This window comes from Lycium ferocissimum, chromosome 2 (genome assembly GCF_029784015.1).
Source record: "Lycium ferocissimum isolate CSIRO_LF1 chromosome 2, AGI_CSIRO_Lferr_CH_V1, whole genome shotgun sequence".
Taxonomy (NCBI): domain Eukaryota; kingdom Viridiplantae; phylum Streptophyta; class Magnoliopsida; order Solanales; family Solanaceae; genus Lycium; species Lycium ferocissimum.
In genome coordinates this window covers 53,800,258-53,814,168 of record NC_081343.1, presented here as the reverse complement: position 1 = coordinate 53,814,168, position 13,911 = coordinate 53,800,258, and the positions used below count along the sequence as shown (strand labels likewise).

Genomic DNA, 13,911 nt, shown 5'->3' with positions numbered 1-13,911 from the left:
ATGTATCTCTTTATAAAAAAACTTTAATGGATCGGTGGAACAAATTCATATTTTTGTGCAGAATGCCTTGAATGCCTTCAAAGGCACTAATCTTTAATTTTTGACCCTCAAATTCGAAATCTTTAATTTTTGTTCGTCGCCTAAAACCTATGGATTTCGGATTCGAATTAAAACTCCCGTCAAATTATTAAAAAAAAAATAAAAATTGAAGCCAGGTAACGAAATTAAACCTATTCGGTACAAGAACTTTGCCCGAAAAGTTAGCCCTTAAGGCAGAAGTTTGTCTTAAGTCCTAATTTTGGGTAAAAGTTTGCGTTAAGGCAAACCTCTGCCTAAATAGGCCTAACTTTGCCCGAATAAGTCCAATTTTTCTACAAGCGTCTGCCTTGTGATTTTTTTTTTTTTTACTGAACCGAAGTTCGAACCCAAAAATTCGAAATATTAAGCGAAGGCCAAAAATTAAAGAACAAGAATTTGTGGGAACAAATTAGGGAATTTTACATAAATGACTACACTTTGGGGGTTTAAAATTTGCCATAGCTACGAGTTTAATATTTATTTATGAATAATAACTACTTTATTTTTTATTCAAAAAAATGTAGCTTTATTCATCAAAAATTACATTTCATATTCATGAATACGGCGAATAAAAAAAAAATTTCAAAAATTCTTTTCACCGTATTCAAGTCATATGTATTTATCGAGTTATATTCATGTCAAATGTATTCTCTCTCGGTTGTATTCATCTATAAAATCCACTTTTACATTGTATTCATTTATCCCATTTAAAAATCACACACTGGTATTCAAACAACATAAATACAAAAAAATACGTATTCAACTTGTTGCATAAAATTTTTTTTAGTGAAGGTATTTGATAATACACTAAAAATTGAATACATAAAAAAACATAGATGCACTAAAAATTAACAAAAACACTCCAAAAATTGCTCCTTTGAAACAAAATAATAAAACTTTTTGAATCCCATCGTATTCATTGCGGGGGGCCTTTTTAAATTTTCTATGTACTCCATTTTCCATACCATTACAAAAAAATTCTTTAGATGGAGTCACACAAAATTAAAACACACGGTTACACTTTTTTTTTTGTCACACTTTGTTTGTATCAGTTGGGTTATTAGTGCGAAGCTTCTAGAAGTTTGGAATTTCGAGTTCATTTCGAAAGGTGATTGTTTGATATCAAAGGGAAATGTGTCTGTTTTTGTTTTATTTTTTAGTATGAAATTCGTTGGAAAAACGGAAGAGAGAGCAAATTTTGATTTAGGAGGGAGAACTAATGTGGACTTTCAAGAACTATGTTGAATATTTTTTCATGGAAGAGAGAGGTTTACTTTCTCGGGAGAAGGGAGGGTGGAGAGAGAAAAATGTGGATATAAGGGTTGCTTTTTTTATTTTGTATATTTTAGTTGTGGTGTTTTTGATACACGTATATTTTTCAATATGAGGTTAAATTAATTAAAGTATAAAATAAATAAAAATAAGATATATATTTGTTATTGTTTTAGTAGATTTCGTTATATTAAAGATGCAAATGGCCCGAACAAATTTAACTGCGTGAACTTTCATTGTATTCCAAAATTCTAAAAGCGCATACTAAATTTTATACCCATCTTAAACCAACCATAATGAAATAATTGCCATGTCTTTGCGTGTATATTTTTCCTTCTTTTGGAAGTATTTAAAAGTTTGTGGAGTAATTTGTCGAGAAATATGGGACTTGTTATGGAAGGTGGTCGTATTTCGAGATTCATAGGTTCAATTTGATTCAGTCATTTAAAAAAAGAGAAAATCGCAAGCTAAGGCTATTTTATATATAGGGAAAAGGGTCAAATATACCCCTTTACTTTAGTTTTATTTGACCGATTTTGATAGAGATGTTAGAAGTAGTCAAATATCACCTCCCGTTTCAAGTGAGATAAATAACCATTAATCCAAATTACCATATATATTTGAAAAAGATTTTATTGTCATAAATATAGCCTTTTTTAACATATTTCCACATTAACATATTTCATTGGAATTTCACTATATTTCAAATACGTTGATACCATACGCATTTAACTTATTTTATGTGACTTATGTAGCAATTTTTAAAAACAATGGAAAATTGATTTATCTAAAAACAAGTTATTTGTGAAATGGATTTTATTAAAAATTTGATTTTTTTATTTTATAAAAACCGCTTCTTAAAAATATATATGGAAAATTGGTTTTTTTTTTATTAAAAAAAAATTGCCATGTTTTGCGCGGATTGTCCTTTTTAAAATGGGATGGTCTTTAATTTTTAAAAATTCTAATCCAGATTTAAAAAAAATTGGACACTTTTAAACAAAAAAAAATACTAGGTTCAAATCCCCATTTAAAAAAAAAAAACATTGTTCCAGGTTTTTTAACTAAAAATAAAGGGTCAAATATATTTTAAAAAATAGTTTTAGTTAACCAAAAAAGTTTCAAATTTTTAATAAAAGCCATTCTATTTTTTGATTTAAAAAAAAAAAAATCAATTTTCTAGATTGTTTTTTTTTAAAATTGCCGCGTAGGCACCACATAGATTAAGTTACATGCCATGTGACATCCATGTCACCTAATTCCAATGATTAAACTTGCTTATGTAGGAATATGTTAGAAATAAGGGGTATTTTTGAAACTTTACTAACGGTAGGGGTATATTTGGCCCCAACTTATAATAGAAGGGGTATATTTGACTACTTATTAACAGAACAAAGTTAGCCAATAAACTAAAGTGAGAAGATATTTGACCTTTTTCCCCTTTTGCTTTAAGGCATAACTAAAAGTTTGTCATCTCCCAGACTTTGCAATGCGCTAAGGCAAATCTCTTTCTCGAAGCATAGGTTCTATGTAATTTCGCCCGAATAGGCATAGGTTCATAGAAATCTATGTCTTGCGAAATTATTATTATTTTTGACTCTGCTGGGTTTCGAACCCAAAACCTTAGGATATTTTCGGCCATTTTTTTAAGCGAAAGGAAAAAATTAAAAACCAGCGAATTGAGAGGCAAAAATTAAAGACCAGTCCATATGAAGGAGAATCGATGCAAATTGCCCAATAATTGCATGGTTTGATCTTCAGATGGATTGGTCTTTAATATTTGCCCTTGAAATTGCCAGGTCTTTAATTTTTATCCTTCAAAATCGAATTTATGCCTAGCGAGGACATAAATTTTGTAAGGTGGGATTTTTGCCTAGCAGGGTGTAATTTTTTTAAGATATTAACATGACTTGTGGATAATATGATGGGTAATTTGAAAATTAAATATCAGCACACAAAATAGGTCAAAAGTGCAAACAACCCATCAGGAATATGTGCATATTTTTTCCTGTGGTGGTACCCATAATAAATGGTAAAAGAAGGCTTTTAATGTTCGATACCCACTGAGATTGTAATATACGAGCATCCGCACCATAATATTCCCCCCACCCACAACCACAAGTGCTAGGGTTTTTATTATTTGTTTTAAAAAGTACTAGTTAGGTTGCGTAGAGAAGGAAGTCCAGCCTTGAATTCAATTCGGCTTCCTTGTTGTTAGAGCAATGGGAAGAGGAAAGTTCAAAGGAAAGCCTACTGGTCGCCGCCAGTTCTCTACTCCCGAGGAGATGCGTATGTCCTCACTTATCATTACACATGTTTTTAGATCTATAACTTTATTGGAATTCCAATCGCTTTCATTCGCTATTTGGATTGAAGGTTATCTGGTTGCGGCTATTGATTTATTTTAAAAATTTCTTATGCTTCAATCCAGCTCGATTTTCGCACTGCTTTTACTATTAGTAATTCGAATATATATAATGTTCATTGTGCTGAAAGATGTTTGAAATTCCTTGCTACTTAGAACATCGATTTTTAATTAATAACGATGCCAGAAGGTAGCTCTATTTTTTTTTTCCCAGCAGAAATATTGTATGTTCAACAACAATTACATACCTGGTGTAATCCCACAAATGGGGTCTGGGGAGGGTAGAGCGTACGCAGACCTTACCTCGCTGTTTCCAAATTGGAAATAGGCAAAGAATTATAAAAGCCAAACAAAGCATTCTAAAGAAGAAAAAAAAAAAAAAGAACAGTAACTAAAACTGAGTAATAAGAGAATCAAAGTAGGAGAAACAAATCAAAGGACAGGGAGCTAGAAGAGAAAGACTACGACTACTAGCATGGAAGGACAACCGAGACAACTCTCTAAGACCTACTAGACTTCTACCCTAATCTGTGTCCTCCACAGCCTCCTATCCCTCGGTAAGCTACAACTACGCCATGTCATGTCTAATCACCTCTCCCCAATACTTCTTCGACCCACCTCTACCTCTCTTGTATGTTCATTCTGGCAGTGCTTATTGTGTGTGTATGTCATGAAGAGTTTTATTTTGTGTTGGTCTTATTAGTTTGCAGATTTCGATATATAGAGCAGAAACTTGGAAGGAGAAAACAAGTTCTTGAGAAAAGCTTAAAATAGTTAATTTTTTCACTGTGTAAAATCTTTTAATAGTTTGAAACTTGGTTTTTTCTTTATGTCTGGTGCAATATAGCTACAGTATCTTGAGATATCAAATTGAAGTGCTTATACACACCCCAGTTATGGAGAATGGATTTTTCGGCATTACCTAGAACACAAAATTAGAGTAGTGTAGGCTTACAACACAAACATATCAATGTCTTCTCTTTTTCATCCTACGACAACAGTTGACTTTAATATTTGTATTTGCTTCCCTATACTCCTCTTTTGGTCCTCTTAGTGGTGGTGCTCCCCCCCTCCCCTTCCCCCCCTTGCTGATGCAATTTCTCAGCCTTTCCATACATGTACTGGTGTAAGAAGAGCTCTTCCATGTATTATTAACTGTATGCTAATGCAAGGTTGTGGGATCAGGCTGGTTTATCTTGAATCTGTCTAAGATTTGCTGCAACTTCTGCTCAAGCACCCTCCTGTATTTTAAATAAGGCACTGTTTATAAATAGACCTACCTGGTGGCTGGTGGTGCCACTGTTATTAATTCAAATAGTTGATGTTTTTGAGCGCCACCATGATACGGTTGATAAGTATGAAACTAACTGGACAGGGCTAAGTCTGTCTTCGTATTTGCTCTGATTTTGCAGAAGCTGGTACTTCCGCTCGACGTCCTCGCACGTTTAAGCAGGTGAATATATTCGGCTTTAGTTTTTTCTTGGCTTCTGATATATTTATCTTCTCTTTCTTATTTTTAGAAGTTAGCCCATGTGAGTTACCATTGTCAAAAAAAAAAAAAAAAAAAAAAAAAAAAAAGAAGAAGAAGAAGTTAGCCTATGTATACTGTTTAACGAGGAGGGTTTTAGCACTGTTGTGTCAGCTTCACACAATTATTCTGGGGGTCAATATGAATTGCATTGGTGATATAGTTGCATGAAACCTCAAAACTTAACCTCTTTATGAAAACATAACCATGTGAAGTGTTAGCTATTGCTATCAACTTTTTATTACGCAAAGAGAAGAATCCTCTGGCAATCAGATGATACATTTTGTGGTGTATTAATGTATTCTCATGATGCAATATAATGGTTTTGTTTAGCCACTTTTTTGTGATGTGCGCAAATGGGTGATCATTATCTTGTAAACAATGTTCCGTTTTTGTTGCCTTACCAGTAATTAAAACATCCTCAGTGACTTTTATAACCATTGTCTTCATGCTTAACTTCTATGCCCGCGTTCTATGTAATCGATTTGGGATCTTCAGGAAGAGGCTGAAATTGAAGAAGATGAGAGATCTGAGGAGTCTGAAGAAGAATCTGAAGAAGATTCTGATGGAGAGGTCAGTTGTCTATGATTCATTGCTTAGAAAAAGAGTAAACTGATTTGCAACAACTACTTATCCAAAAAAATAATTCCAAACAACCACTACACTTCAATCCCAAGTTAGTTGGGGTCCGCTAATTAATCCTCACTCCTAATGTCAAAATTGATTTAATTTGGAAACTTGCATCCTTTGTGCTTTCTGTGGCTTTGAAATGTATTTTCAGATGGCTCTTTTCTTTTCATTGTTCAGAAGCGGAAAGGTACTCAGGGTATCATTGAGATTGAGAACCCCAATTTGGTCAAGCCAAAGAATGTGAAAAATCTTGATGTAAGATGGGCACAGTGGACTTGCCTTTATTCAATTTATATTACTTTTTGAATGCTAATAAGAATGAGGGCTATTTCTTCTGCAGATTGAGAAAACAACTGAGCTTTCAAGGCGTGAAAGGTTAGTTGAAGCTTCTGTTTGTTTCCTTTATGATATGATCCCTATGAAGTCGCAGATAAAGAAGCCTTACTGTGTGCCTGCTTTATGCTTGGCATGAATCCACCTTCATTTTCTGTTCTTGTATTTCAACATTTACTATATGTTAACACGTTCCTGTTTTATGTTTTTTACTTCCTGCCTCTACTGAGTTTCATGCAGTGCGGCACTAACATTTGGGGATTTCTTGTTCATTGAAAAAGTTTTTACTGCCCTACTCCTCCAATTAAAAAAGAGAGGGGTGCGAGGAAAAGGGATTAGGAGATATGGTTGGCAGGATGTTGGGATTTATTTATTCAAGATGAAAGGATTTGGTCCTCTTACATGTAAATCAACCTTCATCAAAGAGAAAGTCCAGGAAGAATACAGTTTGTAGGCATCTAGGAAGGTCATGCTGTGCAAATATCATTGACACCTTAAGTCTTGTGTGTTAGATCTGTTAAAGATTCATGCAAAGCAGTAGCATATTCTGTGTGACATATGATCCAGTTGGCTTCTGATTCTTTTAACTTCTGTGTCATTGTTAATTTACATGGTTCTTGTTCACAGGGAAGAGATAGAGAAACATCAAGCTCATGAGAGGTACATGAGGCTGCAAGAACAAGGAAAAACAGAGCAAGCTAGGAAAGATTTAGGTAAGATCACATAGCAACACCTAGCACTGTACTTCATTTGTTTTGCTTAAAATTGTCTGGTCATTCTCTCTTACTTAGTAGCTTGTCTGAGGTGTCGGGTTGATGTTTTTGAAGTTTTTGTCATCAGAACTAAAGCTTAGCATAATTCTTATTTTTAAGTGTCTTGTTACTTGAATCTGAGATTGCCGTTTGTACTTGTATGGTCATGTGAAGGACTCCATTTAAGTTATGAAGATTGAAATGGATTAATTGTCATCTGTTTGGGCATTAAAAGTAAACTAAATTGATTTTATGCTGTTCCGCCATTGTAGAACTTGGCTTGAATGAGATTTGAAATGATGTATCATGGACTTGAACTGGTGTTTCTTCTGCTGTACAATGAAGTGCTACTTCTATTTCATTGCGTAATTTTGCAGAACGCTTGGCTCTCATACGACAACAAAGAGCAGAAGCTGCGAAAAGCGCGCGAAGAGGAAAAAGCTGGTACTTTCTTGTATACATACGCTGGTTGTCTAAGATTCTTTTCCTCTCTTCTCTTGTAGGGGGTCATGTTTGTATTTGTTTCTGTGCAGCCAAAGAACAGAAGAAGTCTGAAGCTCGCAAGTAACATATGGTACCATGAAATGATGTTAATCAGTGATTCCCCAAGTACAAGAAATATCCCTACAATACTGGCTAATGATGGAGTTTATACTTCGCCGTTCATTTATGTTCTTGTCTAGTTTATAAGTAGTCATCTTATAGATGAAATCATGATATTATAATACTTTAAGCTCTGATTCTGTATACACAAAAGTTCCGTCTGGCTTTCGCATGAACAGTCATGGGAAGGGTATACATTTCTTTTTGGTTGGTTGAAGCAAGTTTATTGATACTAATTAAATGAACTATCTTACAGTGTTAGGTAGCAGTGGTGTTTGGTATGAAGAAAAATGCTTTCCATGAAAAATATTTACGAGAAAATAAGTGGTTTTACTTATTTTCAGTGTTTGATCCGTTGAGTGAAAGCACGATCTTTGGGTCACTGAGGTTGCTTTTCTTCCACCTCTTAAGCTCTGCTATTTCTATGATTTCACTCTTCACTTAGCGGTTCTATACATTTTTCTTTGCTCTTGGCTTAAAATAGTGATATATCACCAGCTTTTTTTATACCTTGGATGAGCCTAGTTGATGTGTTCCTGGATAGTATACCAGCAAATTAGATAGTGTTTGATCAAATTATGTGTGTTAACATCTGTCTTGGTTAGAGTAAGCAATGTGAGGTAAGACTTGAGAGTTCGGAAAGTAAAATCTCACCTTAGGCAGTGCAAGTTTTGTGGAGTTTGCCCTGACCTCTCACATAGAGAGGACCATAACCAGTTAAACCTATTCTTATGCTTTTTTATTGCTCTAGCCACCGCTTCTATATATCAACCACTTCGATGAACTACAAAGCAAATATTTCGTACACTGCCATCAACGTTTGTAAGTTTCATTTGTTATCCCAACAGAAAGCATTATCGATTATTGCCATAAATCGTTATATGTCGTCTCTACAACGTCGGCTTCCTGCTTGAACCTTATGATATATGAAACATGTGTAGCCAGAGTTGAATGCCACTTATCCTTCTCTACAACCTCGGCTCCTCGACTCAGATATATATATATATATATATATATATATATATATGAAAAACAAGTATGGACAAATTTGAATACCACTTTTCTCTGAAATCTCGCTTCCGACTCGAACCTTAGATATGTGAAAATCAAGTATGGACGGTTGAATACCACTTGTCTTTTCTCTGCAATCTCAGCTTCCAACTCAACCGTATGATATATATGTTAAAAAACAAGTACAGATTGTTGAATGTATATTCCCAGAACATACCATTTCTAAATCTTGGGTCTGTCACTGCTTTGTACTGCTGTGTTACTGCCTTCTTGACTTGGTTTACTCTGGTTGCTCATCCCATATTATGATCCAGTATGAACCATAGTCTACTGCCTCTGTTACACTTCCCATATCGGTCATGTAATCTCCTGAGCCTTTGAATAAGCTTGCATGGACTTTGTGCTAAGTTAATTTTTATCCTTTCCTTGCCATTCGGCATGCTTGGATTCTTTATTAGATTGTATCAGTTTGTAAAATTCAGCTTCCGTATCTCTATTTCGAGTCATAACGTGCAACAATTAGTATTAATTTGAAGTGCTGTGCTGACCAGCTGAATTGCAACACTGGTAGTAGACATTTGAAAGACCCGAATTCTTTATTTGCCTTCTAGATATCAATTCTTTTGCTAGTTAATATGAGCTTTAATTTCGTTAATCATTTTGAATTTCACGAACAAAGGTACGCCAGAAAAGATAAAGGATGTAGATATCCACATTAATTATCTGTACTTGCATGGGATTGATAGAGTAATAGTAGTAGATTTCACATCTTAACTAAGTAGTGCCATTACAATTTCAGTTTTTATTTTCTTGGGTTAAGCCCTGCGAGGTTATCTTTATTAATTCCTACTGAGAGTGCGGATGCGTATGTATCTCTCTTAAGTCTTAATCTAGTATTGAATTTAAAGTAGATCACAAGTGTTGCAAGACAATGGAGTACTATTAAGCAATTATTTGTACAGTAGACTGCATCTCGATGGTTTTATACTGTTATATATGTTGCTTCTAAGCTGAAATTCTGGTGTAGTTGCAAAAACTTCCTCTACCAAATTTTCAGCTCCATATGCGCTTAACAAAAAATACCGAGTAAGCTTCAGGGAGAAATTCATGTATTAATCCTGAATTATAAGGTGAACTATGAACATATTACACATGTAAAAGTACTTTTTGCTCGAGAAACTTCTGGTTGATTTTAAGCAGAAATGTGTCAACTCCATATGTTTACTACATCACTCGGTAATTAGCCACGCTTAAACCTGGTAATCAATGATTACTTCAAATTTCATGTGAAGCTCAACGATATGGAGAGAGTAAAACTGTAGTCAATATGTGATCATTGTTGCGAGTTCATAGACCAAAGACTTTTTGGAGCAGTCCAATGAATTTCTGGCGATTTGCACGATTGTTCTTCTTTGGGGGTGATCTTTAGTTTTTGTCCGTCTTGGTGGTCTTTAATTTTTTTTCTTTTCGCTTTTGGGTTCGAGCTTCTGGGCTGAACCCGCCAATATAAAATAAATAAAAAATTTGTAATGCGAGCGTTCGTGAAAAGGAGACTTTGCCTTGGCAAGATAACTAAAAGATTTGATACGACGGTATTTTGCCTTATAAGGCGTACTTTTAGTTATACCCCTAGCGCAACATCCGCCACATAAGGCAAACTCTCTTGCATAATGGGTACTTTGCAAAGCCTTACCTTGCGATTTTTTTTTTTTTTATTTTTTGACCTATAGGAGTTCGAACCCAAAAACCTCGGGTATATTCGGCCACCTTTTAAGAGAAAAGATCAGCATTTTGTAGGACAAAAATTAAAGACCGCCTTTGAAAACCAATCAATGCAAAAAAATTGATGAATTTAATGTGACATAACTATGGACCGCTTGGCTTAGCTTAAAAAAGCAACTTATAAGTAAAACTTGTAAGCCAAAAAAATAAGTTGGGCTGTACTAACTTATTTTTTTGAGCTATTTTAAAAAACGAATTTTTTATAAAGTGGACTTGCACCAAACACCAAAAAAAAGTTCGAAATTAACTTATGTTTCAAGTTTTAAACGGGCTCTATGATGTTAAAAGGCCCATGTTAAATAAGGAGAAGGGACCTGACTTTAAAACTTTCTTTGTAAACAATTTTCATCTTTATAATTTCAATTTCTTTTTTGATTGTTATATATTCATATCTACATGAAGCTTTTTTTTTCCAACAATTCAATTCACAAGCTCATAATCGTTGTTTAATCTTCAAAGTTTGTAATTAAAAGAAAAAGGACGAACAAGAGGCAGATAATTAGAATTTTACTACAAAATGTAGCTTCTGTGATGTGGTGGCAAGAAGCCAAGCATCGAAGCACGAATATATTTTTTTAATCTCATTATCATACAGTGAAAAATGAAATAAAATTTGCAATCTTTTGTGTTGGTTGTCAACGATTTTGACTTTGCGGTGGACAAAATCTACCAGATCAACGATATGGACAAAATCTCCGTATATTGATGATATCGTTATCATATACTCCATCAGTTTAAATTTCAGTACTTTAATACAAGAAACCAAATTTTAAAAATAAAAGAGATTTTTGAATTTTGGGTCTTAAATTAAAAGATGTGTTTAATTTACAAAAATGCACTTTAAGTCTTGGATTTTTTGCAGGCATATTGTGTATAATTTTTGATTTAGAGTTCTCAAATATGAAGACATTCTTTTTTTTAAACAGAGTAGAAAACCTAAGATATTTGTATCAAAACAGAGGAAATATATCATTTAAAAGATAACCACATATAATCTTCAAAAAGATTGACTGCTAACATGAAAGATAAGATAGATAAGCTACTGCATGTTGATAATGTAATAATTTTTTATCATATAAATATGTAATTAAATCCTTTAAGAAAAGATTACTAAGGAACTTGAACCATTTTAAAGCTGAGGTTGAAGCATCCAACAGGGGTAGGTAACCAAAAGGACATCAACTACGTTCATTGGTTGCTTTTTCTTGGTGACTGAAGGACTTTTAGGTGTGCTTTTTTCAGACATCGAATATTGGATTCAGATAAGAGACAAATGTATGAGTGAAGAAGTCTATTGAAGCCTGGTTCCTGCTTTTGACTTATTAATTATTGTTTGACTTGAAAGCCTAGAATTCATAAGAATTGCTAACAGAATCTACTAGATATGAAACCTCGGATATGTAGTACTTGCATTATGGGCTAATGACATTCTTTGATTGAGGGTTTCTGTTCACAATTAAAATAAAATATGCACCAAATAAGCATGTGCCACAATCTAGTCCTAGTATCTCGAGGGATAAGGTGAAAGGCAATATTGCAGAGCATTCAGATAGACTACATTTTTAACCAATAATTTTCTCTTATATTCCTTTGTACTCTCCCAGAGAATGGGATATCAGTCACTTGTCTCATCTGAATCTCAGTTCAAGCACCATAACTCCATATTGGACATTTTTTCTTTTGAAACTGAAAGTCTTGCGGTCAGATTACTACTTTCTCCATCCCAATTTATCTCTACTAAAACATGAAGTGTTAAAAAAGAAAAAAGTAACTTTTAAAATTTAAGTATCCTAAATAAATTATAGATACTTGTATGACATTAAATCATCTCGTAAGGTAAAACGCAAAATTTAAATTATTTTAACTATAAAAACATTATTCTTTATGAAAAATTAAAATGTAAAATGTATCACATAATTTATAGTTTCATGCAAAATAAGATAGTCAGTCAAAGTCTCACTGCTAATGCTAAGAATGACGTACGTAGAGAGGAAATAATTTCTGCAGAATCATACATAGCCAAATCACTTTAATTTCTTTTCAATCAGTCATATATACAGAGGTGCATGCTATCGAACAAAACAAAAAGAAAAACCATTGCATTGCAGAACTATATACTGTTCTCATTCATTCATTTCCACGTTATCTACGTACCCCCCCCCCCCCCCCCCCCCTCACGCACACCCTACGTCCCACGGAAAAAAAAAAAAAAACTTACTAGTATTATGTTATGACAATGGAGTAGACCAGTTGAGGAAAGAGGGTAGTTTTGAACTTCAAAAAGAAATATACTGAAATTCGTGAAACATCGACTTGTTTCCTTTTCAAAGCCTATTTGATGACAATTATGTGCTACTATATCATATGAAAAGATTTTTTCCTTTTTCCAAACGAAGAATAAAAGCACAAAGTCTTTGACAGGTAAGGGAAAAGTGATATTCGGGAAAAAGAGAAAAGAACAAGGGAAACCAGAGTTAAAAAGGAAAAGAAATGAAATTGAACAGATCAGTGGAAACGAAAATAAATTAAATGAATAATAATTTCCTTTCATATTAATGGCTATAATATGCGGAAGTGGTCCTACAACTTATTACCAGTAAATTTTTTTTTTGTTTTTTATAGAATTCTCATTACACATATACAAAGAGTATTTCTCTCTTATTACATATAGGTGATTTGGTTCTGATTTTGTATTTATCAAACCAAACTAACCATGCGATTTTTCAAACGAAAACTATGAAAACAAACCAACAAAAGTTTGGTTCTTTCGGTCTCATATTTTTCCTTTTTTTCGTCTCATATTTTTCCTTTTTTTCATTTTTTTTTCTCCTCGATATTTTATACTATCGTACGAGCCGACGATTAGCATTCTGTGTGTGACATAACCAAACGATAGCTACCCACGCGCTCCTCGTCATAAAAAAAAAAAACTTCTTTTTTTTTCATATTATCTTCACAACAACAGAAAATACGTAAGTATAAAAGCCTCCAAAACATTTCTTCTGTCCTTAGTAAGATACAACAATGATATGACACTTCCAAATAAAATAAATGTAAATGAAATGATTCATGTATTATATGCTAAAAATGTGAAATAATTTATGTATTATGCTAAAATATAGTGTCACCAACCATAGAAATAATGATAACCCATAAAAAAGTACTCTTAATAAAGAGATAATGAAAATGAACATAGATTGATATTTTGGCTTTTATTTGCGTTAGTAGACAATTATGGACTATATATAATTCTATAACAGAATTGTTTGGAGCATACAAAATTGTATATTTAAAATTAAAATAAACTATGAAAGATTTTTGAAAATACTTATATATTACATTATAATTTTTTTAAAAATTGTATTCATGTAATGTGGATTTGATTTAGTTTTGGTTTGACTTTTTTTTTTTTTTTTTTAGTTAAAAGCAAACCAATTATGGTCGCTTTTATCATTAACAAACAAAATCATTAGTCACTATTTTCTGATCAATTTCGCCACATGGCTGTCTCGTTTTTCTAACAACGTTATTTTTTATAATGGTATATGAAAAAGTGA

The 13,911-nt window shown here is 33.2% G+C and overlaps 1 long non-coding RNA gene and 1 pseudogene across 1 annotated transcript in view; one reads left to right on the top strand and one right to left on the bottom strand.

Annotated features, from left to right (window-relative positions):
- The first annotated feature begins 3,360 nt into the window (after nt 1–3,360).
- Nucleotides 3,361–7,737, top strand: LOC132044674 (uncharacterized; annotated as a pseudogene).
- The window catches only part of LOC132044682 (uncharacterized), a 33,387-nt gene continuing 24,141 nt past the window's right edge, over nt 4,666–13,911 (bottom strand). Inside the window, exon 2 of the long non-coding RNA XR_009412241.1 lies at nt 4,666–4,870. This is a non-coding gene — a long non-coding RNA (uncharacterized LOC132044682). The remainder of the gene's footprint in view (nt 4,871–13,911) is intronic.